This window comes from Dioscorea cayenensis, chromosome 10, assembly GCF_009730915.1.
Source record: "Dioscorea cayenensis subsp. rotundata cultivar TDr96_F1 chromosome 10, TDr96_F1_v2_PseudoChromosome.rev07_lg8_w22 25.fasta, whole genome shotgun sequence".
NCBI lineage: Eukaryota > Viridiplantae > Streptophyta > Magnoliopsida > Dioscoreales > Dioscoreaceae > Dioscorea > Dioscorea cayenensis.
In genome coordinates, this window is record NC_052480.1 from 8,489,305 (window position 1) to 8,497,450 (window position 8,146).

Below are 8,146 nucleotides of genomic sequence, written 5' to 3' on the forward strand. Positions count from 1 at the left end.
ACTACACCAAATTATAATTTTGGAAGCATATATGAAGAGGTGGTTTTAAAACAACCGGCTCAACAAAGAGAAATGAAGAATTACTTCATGTTTTAGAGTCGTTTTAAAACAACCGGTTCTAAAGTTTAAAATAATAATAATAATATGAGTAATAATAAATCTCAGTTTCCTCTGTGTTTCTCTTTGGAGCCTCTTTTCTTTTCTCTTTATTACATCATTCCTTTTGCCGTAGAAGCAGCGCCGAAGTCGTGGGAGGCGACGAAGAGATGATTGCGGCGTTGGGAGTCGTTGCGAACGGGAAACGAGAAGAGGGGAAGGAAACGGCGGAGGAGAGGAGAGGGCGGGGAAAACGTTGATGGTGCTGAAGTTGCAAGAGATGTAGATGGGGACGAAGAAGAAGTCAACGGAGAAGGGATCGAGGGGGCAGACTGGGAGGCGAGGAGGGTGGTGTGGAGGGCTCTCGATTGGATCTAAAATCAGGTAATCGGAAACCCTAGGATCTGACATTAGGTGATAAGAAATCCTATTTTCCACAATAATTTTGATCGTATGATTTGAATTTTTGGTAATTTGATCAGAATTTGATGGCTTTCGATTTGAATTTCCTTGATTCTTGTTGATTGTAATTGCATCTTGAATCAGATGGTAGAGCAACGATAGAGATCAGAAAAATGGGTCACAGGGTGGACCACGAGTATGATTATTTCTTTAGGATAGTGCTAATTGGCGATTCTGGAGTTGGGAAATCCAATATCCTATCGAGGTTCACTCGCAACGAGTTCTGCTTGGAATCTAAATCCATTATCTGTCTGGAGATCGCCACTAGGATGCTTTAGGTGATCTTGTTCTCTGACTTTCACTATTGATGATCTCCTATTATCCTGTTCATTACCTGCTACTTATTATTTGAATAATTTCTTTGTTCTTCTTGTAATTTTTAACTAACTATGAGCCTTCAATGATGTAGTCCTTATTGTAAAAAAATTTAGATCTTTATTAGTTTGTTAGACCTTTAGGTATTCCATAAAACAGTGGTGGTATGCATCATGTGTGAGATGTAGTACTACTATACCTGTAAAAAGCAGAGAACTTTAGCCCATTAGGTCTTTAGGTATTCCATGGAATAGTACTAAATTTTAAATTTCAGTGAAGAGGGTCATGGAAACCACATGTGTGGAAAGGTTGGATCTTTATTAAGTTTTGTTTTTTTGGTGGTGGTGGTTTTTTTTTAAAAGAAAATGTAGACAAATTCGGTATTGAATTTTTTTATTTTGGAGTAGAATAAAATACAAACTGTTTGATTGTAGTGGTGATTTCTTTGGTTCTTCAGTTCTTTTAATATTTCATGAAATAATTGCATATTTTTGCAATTCATAGGCCAGAAACTATAGAAACATGTTTGGTGTGGAGGGCATGTAGGAAAGAATCAAAGAGAACTCAAAAAGATTAACCACACTACACCAAATTATAGTAATAGAGGCAGACAAGGACAACCGATTTTAGAAAACTGGCTCAAATGAATGGGATTAAAAAATTAATCCCACTTTCAGAACCAGTTTAAAGCAACCGGCTGTATAAGTGTTTAAATACTTTAAAATAAATTTAGCCAATCTCACTGTGGACCATTTTCTTTTGGTTTTTTTAGCAGTATTGTCTTTAAGATCCGAACGATTGTGTTGGATGGCAAGCGGACTACAAATTTGGGACAGTGGGTCAGGAACTGTTTTGAACAATAACGACTGGTAGGTGTTTTTGAAACATTGTTGGACCAACAACTGTCTGCTTGATATTTTTATGATTGGGAGGAATTTCTTGAGAGGACATTAGAACATAGAGTTTGCAGATCAACCTTTTTCATTAACTTTATATTCTATCTGCAGAATATTATCAAGGTGCCATGGACATTTTGCTCATTTAAAATGTGACTGATGAGTCATCATTTAACAGTAATTTCCTCACTTTGCCTTTGATGGTAAAATGTGTCACTTTTCATTTTGACAATCTCTATGCTGCATCCTGCAACTTACAGACATTAGGAACTGGATTTGCAACATTGAACGACATGCATCAGACAATATTAACAAGATTCTTGTGGGCAACAAGGCTGATATGGATGAGAGCAAAAGGGTATGTATACTTATTACCTGCTTAGAAGGTTATCTTTTTAATTTAACATGTCACATATTACGGCTTTTATGTTCTTGTTTGTGGTTCCTTTCCCAGCCATTTAGTAATATATATATCTATATATATTTAACTTTTGCATTTTGTGGAATTCAAGGTTTTGTGAATATTCTTTTCCATTGGTTTATAAACCTGCTCCCATGTCTTCAAGCTGTTGTGTTCTTGGCCTTGGCTGTGAATTGACGCATACTTTTTTTAATACTGCTCTTCATAGAATTCAAGTTATACCAATAGCCATGGTCCATTGATTTAATTTTTTTACTATATCTTCTATTGCTAAATGTCTCTAAATTTCCTGTGCAAATTGACTTTCTTTTTCTTTGCCCTAGTTTAGTCATACTATTTCCTTTAACTAGGTGAGGGAATCGTATTAATTTGAAGCAGGATGGTTATTATTGCTGATATATCCTAGAGGGACACTTACTTTTGAAGCACTCTTTTAGGTTTGGTATTTCTCTATTATTAATTACAATCAGTGCTATTATTTTATTTTGTGATATTTGGTTTCTCAAGCGTTGGTGACTTCAATGGGACAATCACTTGCTGATGAATATGGCATCAAGTTCTTTGAGATAGTACGATTTCCAAATTCCCATCTTCATGTTCAAATGGCAAGCTCATAAATCTTCTTTATTGAATTATACATCCTTTTTTGCAGAGTACAAAGACCAATATAAACGTGGAGCAGGTTTTCTTTTCAATTGCAAGAGACATCAGGAAAAGGCTTGCAGAGATTGATACCAAACTTAAGGTAGGACTCTTTCATTTGTGATAAATTCAGTAAACTTGCGAGCAATTTGTAATGTCTGCCTATTGCCCAGGCCTAACATCATACTCACAATGTTCTATTGCAGGATCAGACAATCAAGATCAACAAACCAGACAAGGCTACTAGTGATGGTAAAGCTCCAGAAAGATCAGCATGCTGCGGTACCTCTTGAAGATGAGATGCATAAAAGAGTGTCAGAAACTAATTTGCTTGTTATAGGTGATGCGATTCATTTATTTGAAAAGGTTCCACAGTGTCAGAAACTAAATAGCTTATAAGCTTCATATTTCATATGCATATTCCATGTTTTTCTTCCTTTTGAAAATATACTTAAGACTATGCATATTAAGAATTTCATATGTCAATATTTGATAGTTTTTAAGTATCTAAATGCTTCTTATGAGCATATTCTCTATTTTTCTTAGTTCTAGAAAAAACTTTTTATAACTTCGCAAGTTATGAATTTATATTTTATCATTTAATAGTTATTTATTTGGCTCTAATTACAATAATAATTCTTTATTTGACAATGTTTATCAACTATTGTAGGAGAACTCATAGTCAAGGATGAAAAAGCTTGAAGATTAGGAGGCTACAAGACAGTCTATATTTTGTGTAACTAAGCAAAAAATGCATTGTAATAGATCTTGATAAAATGGTGTGTATCTTCTACTCTGTGTAATTAAGCAAAATATATTGTACTTGAGATGCTAATGACTTGTCAAAAAACTCAATGAAATTGAATTACTTGTAAAAACAAATCAATGAAATTGAATGTAGGATACTTATGATTGTATTGTAAGATTTGTCTTGTAGCTTTATGGTTCAAATATTGTTTATTATTATTACAGGAATACAATATATTCGAAGCTAATGAGCAAGTTTTAGAGGCGATTATAATTGCTCAGGTAACAAGTTTTAGTTTTTGAGGTGGTTATAACCGCCTCTAAAAATTATAATAAGGATTTTAAAAAATATTAGTTTTTAAGGTGGTTATAAACCTTCTATAACCAAAGTGAGGTATTAAAAATATTAGTATTTGAGGCGGTTATAACCGCCTCTAAAAATTATAATGAGGATTTTAAAAAATATTAGTTTTTGAGGCGGTTATAACCGTCTCTAAAAATTATAATGAGGATTTTAAAAAATATTAGTTTTTGAAGCGGTTATAAACACCTCTAAAACAAAAGTGAGGCTTTAAAAATATAAGTATTTTGAGGCGGTTATAACCGCCTCCAAAACTAACAATTTCTAAACTACTCTTCATACTTTTAGAGGCGGTTATAACCGCCTCTAAAAGTATTTAAAGAAGTTTAAAAATTATGATCTATGGAGGCGGTTATACCTGCCTCTAAAACTAGTTTATAAACCGTTTCTATGTGGAATACTTACCCCAACGGTTGACACAAACCGGCTCTAATGTGTAGAGCCGGCTTTATACGAGGCGGTTTAGTAGCGGGTTAAAAAATCAGCGCTAAAGCTATGGAGACGGTTAAAACCGCCTCTATAGGGTTTGAAAACCGCCTCTAAAACCCTTTTCTTGTGTAGTGGCATCATGTGGGCTCTAACAGATATCAGCATATCTCGGCCAGCTAACAAATCACAAAATTGTGTTTAGCATCTTGACGAGTTCTCAGGGTAGAATGCAATTTCCATGATATGCTTAACAATTTTACATTTCCTCTAGATTGAATTTCTCCTTCTTTACTTTTAGAAAGGTTTCCAACTGGTTAAAATATCTAAACATATAAAAAACATACCCACGAATTGGCATTCCAAGTTCATTAAAAATAAATAAATTTTAATGAAAGAGATTTATTTCTTTTTGCCAAAGTTCATGATCCTTGAGGTGAGGTTAGAACACGTGGATTTCAAGAAAACAATGGGTTAAAGAAACCGCTGATGAACTCTAATTACAAGATAAGCCTAAAGTTGTTGCATATGGTTTTGGATTAAAAATAGTTAAATAAATATTTGAGAATATGATTGAAAGACCACCATTTGATGATGCTTGTCACATTGCTCAACATGAATCCAAGACATATAATTAATAAGAACACAACATATTGTTAATCTAAATTAACAAGAAAAAGAAATACAAGAACTAGAATCAGCAAAACAGCAAAACAACAGATAACAAGATCACAAGAACAATCTTTTAAGGGAAAAAAAGTTCAAATTTAGTATTAAAACATGACAGGCTGTGTAGGACAAGGGAGTTGCCATGGGCTTCAAAAGAGGGTCAGGAATTTTCTGTACATCCATCATCATCCCACTGAACTCCCCCACAAACTCAAGAACTGAATTCATTTATTTTAGCCTTTCAATCAAATCCATAAAGTCACCGAACTGAGTTCAGCTAATCATTTATATTTATTCATTTGACTCTGAGACCAAAAGTCACAAAAAAAAACTTTATTAAAAATTTAGAACATTCCTTGCTCTATTCTCTATCCATTCATTTTGTGAAATTAAAAAAAAAAAGCAAGCAAATAAAAATGTTTTATAAAGACATAAATAAACATAACAATTACGGGAGCATATTAGCAAGCAACAACTTAGAATCCAAATATAACAAATCCAAAAAGTTATATTTGTGAAACCTAGTTACGAATCAATAAGGTTTTTCGAACCAAAAACAAGTCAAATATAGATTCCAGGCAAGTAAATTCAAGACACATAATTTATAAAAAATTAATCATGAAACCCCAAGAGTTCATTATATTTTGCATAGGTTTGTGCATGCTCAATTTCTTAATCGTACAAACACAATTAGGCATTTAGATATCAGGTAACCAACCAATCAAGCCAACCTCGTTAAGAATCAAAAAGGTTCTTCAAACCAAAAACAATCCATCAACAACACATCCAGATCACAAATATATCAAAACAAATTCATCAAATTTAGTAAAAAAACTGACAAATCAAAAGATCCAAGATCTCGATTAATTAAGACCTAAATATGCATCAATAAAGCATCGGATCAAATACCCCAACAACTGAACGAAATTCAAAGTAGAGAAAGGAATATAAACAAATAAGAGAGATGATCGGAAGGGAACATACCCCTGGGAATCAAATCCTCTTGAATCGTCTCAGGGATTGAACTCGGAGATCCTGATCTTATCTCCTGCGATCGGAGCCGTATTGAAGGGATCGGCTCTTTGATTAAGGTGTGGTGGCGAGATTAAGGATAGAGTCAAAGATGGAGTTCGAGATGGCGGAGACTGGTGGGTATGGGGACCAAATTTGGGGTTTTGATGGGCTCTTTGATGTGAGGATGAAGGAGAGGGTCGGCACTGGGGATGATGGGCTCTTTGATTATGGATGAGGTTTTGTTTGATGGAGGGCTCCCTACCGTCTGATGGGTCTGGTGAATGGTTGGATGGGGCCATGCTTTTTTTTTTTATTTATTTTTATTTGTTTTTCTAACATTAGTTCATAAATTTTTGGTGTTGGTTTTAGTTTAAATATTTATTTTAATATTTCTATAATAATATTTTATCATAAAATTTTAAAATTAAATCAATTTAAAATACTAGAGTTTTAAAATAAATATCTTTAAATAATTAACACATATCCACAAAAACATTTAAAAAAAATGGGGAAAACAATTTTCATTTTGCCATAGATTTACTATAAATATCACTTGTATGTAAAAATATGATTGAACATAAAAATAATAATGACCCGATGACAGGTCAATTAGTCGCGAGTTACTGCAGTAGAGACTTTCGTTTTGGAGAGCCGGGTTCGAATCCCGACTTAGCGTGAAGGTGAGTCGTGGTTGACGCTGACTTTACTTATTTATAAAAATAATAAATAATGAAAACATCATTCCACAAACATTATTTTACAAAAATATAATTATTAATCATATAAATTATTATTAAATTTATATTATTAATCTGTACATAATACTGATATATATATATATATATATATATATATATATTAAAAATAATAATAATAATTATTATTATTATTTGTTATCTAAATATAATGCACCAAATAGGTGTGTATTTTACAAAAAAAAAATTTAATTCACAAATAAAGAATGACCACATAAATTCATTTGCATATTTTATAAAAAAACGTACAATAAATTTAAAAATAGTCTAATTTAAAAAATAAAAAAACTCAATGTTATGAATTTTATATGGTATTTTTTCTATATATTCATATTTTTATTTTGGTTGGTTCCATCATTATGTTGCTATTTGGACTAGTACAACTGCTCATTACTCAAGATTTTACATTTGATTAAGAAACTAGAGCCAAAGTTAGTCACAAACTTGAGTTGATCCATAACACTGTTCTTTTTTAGGCACAAAAAAAATTGCTTGGATGAGTTAATTTGAAAGTTAATCTTTGCTAATTAGGGAGTGTTTTCCATTATCATACATAATACATGTTTTGGGGCCCCTTTGAACGAAGTCAGGGAAACAATTGTTAGGTACTAATCCAACAAAATCAAGGTCTTATTCGGATGTGATCTTCACCATTGCCTTGTCAAAGCAGAGATGTAATGCCAAATATGCTGGGCTATGAAGGGTGTTTAATTTATCATATTATTATTAATAAATATATATCCTTAAAAGTCTTTATAAAAGATGGTGCTCAATTATCTTTTAGAAAACAATTATCAAGATTAAAGCTTGGTATATTATAAAATTAAAAAAATGTAATCTTCCTAGCAATTGTTGCCGTTATTTTAGTTAAATGCTAATTAAAAAGTGCATTTATTTATTTATTTTTTTTATTTGAACAAAATCATACTATAAAATTATGTTATAATGAAGTTAATACAATTAATAATAAAAGATTTTAAATTCAATAACAAATCTTAAAAAAAAAAGCAATTTAATACACTTCTAAAATAATCAAGTTAATTTACATTTACCTAAAGATTATCTTTGAACTAAACATGATGACTATCGTCCCTAGCTAATCCTTGCCTAATGTTTAAAATCAACAATTTTACCTACGGAAATTAATCTCTTGCTAAATAAAAATTCTAAAAAATAAAATACCCAGGGATTAGCTACGGACAAATAACAACGACTATTTTTTCTAGCTAATCCCTAGGTAATGATAAAGCTATTTAGTTTACCCAGGGATTAGCTAGGGACAAATAACAACGAACATTTTACCTAGCTAATCCCTGGGTAATGTTAAAATTGTTTAATTTTA

The 8,146-nt window shown here is 32.0% G+C and overlaps 1 long non-coding RNA gene and 2 pseudogenes across 1 annotated transcript; 1 reads left to right on the forward strand and 2 right to left on the reverse strand.

Annotated features, from left to right (window-relative positions):
• LOC120270276 overlaps positions 1-507 on the reverse strand; it is a 5,462-nt pseudogene extending 4,955 nt beyond the window's left edge.
• Positions 508-671: 164 nt separating this feature from the next.
• LOC120270277 lies at positions 672-3,125 on the forward strand (annotated as a pseudogene).
• Positions 3,126-4,936: 1,811 nt separating this feature from the next.
• On the reverse strand, positions 4,937-6,277 carry LOC120270877. The gene is made up of 2 exons (XR_005539704.1): positions 6,020-6,277; positions 4,937-5,340 (listed from the first exon to the last, which is right to left on the reverse strand). It is a non-coding gene; the product is annotated as an uncharacterized LOC120270877 (long non-coding RNA).
• Positions 6,278-8,146: the final 1,869 nt, after the last annotated feature.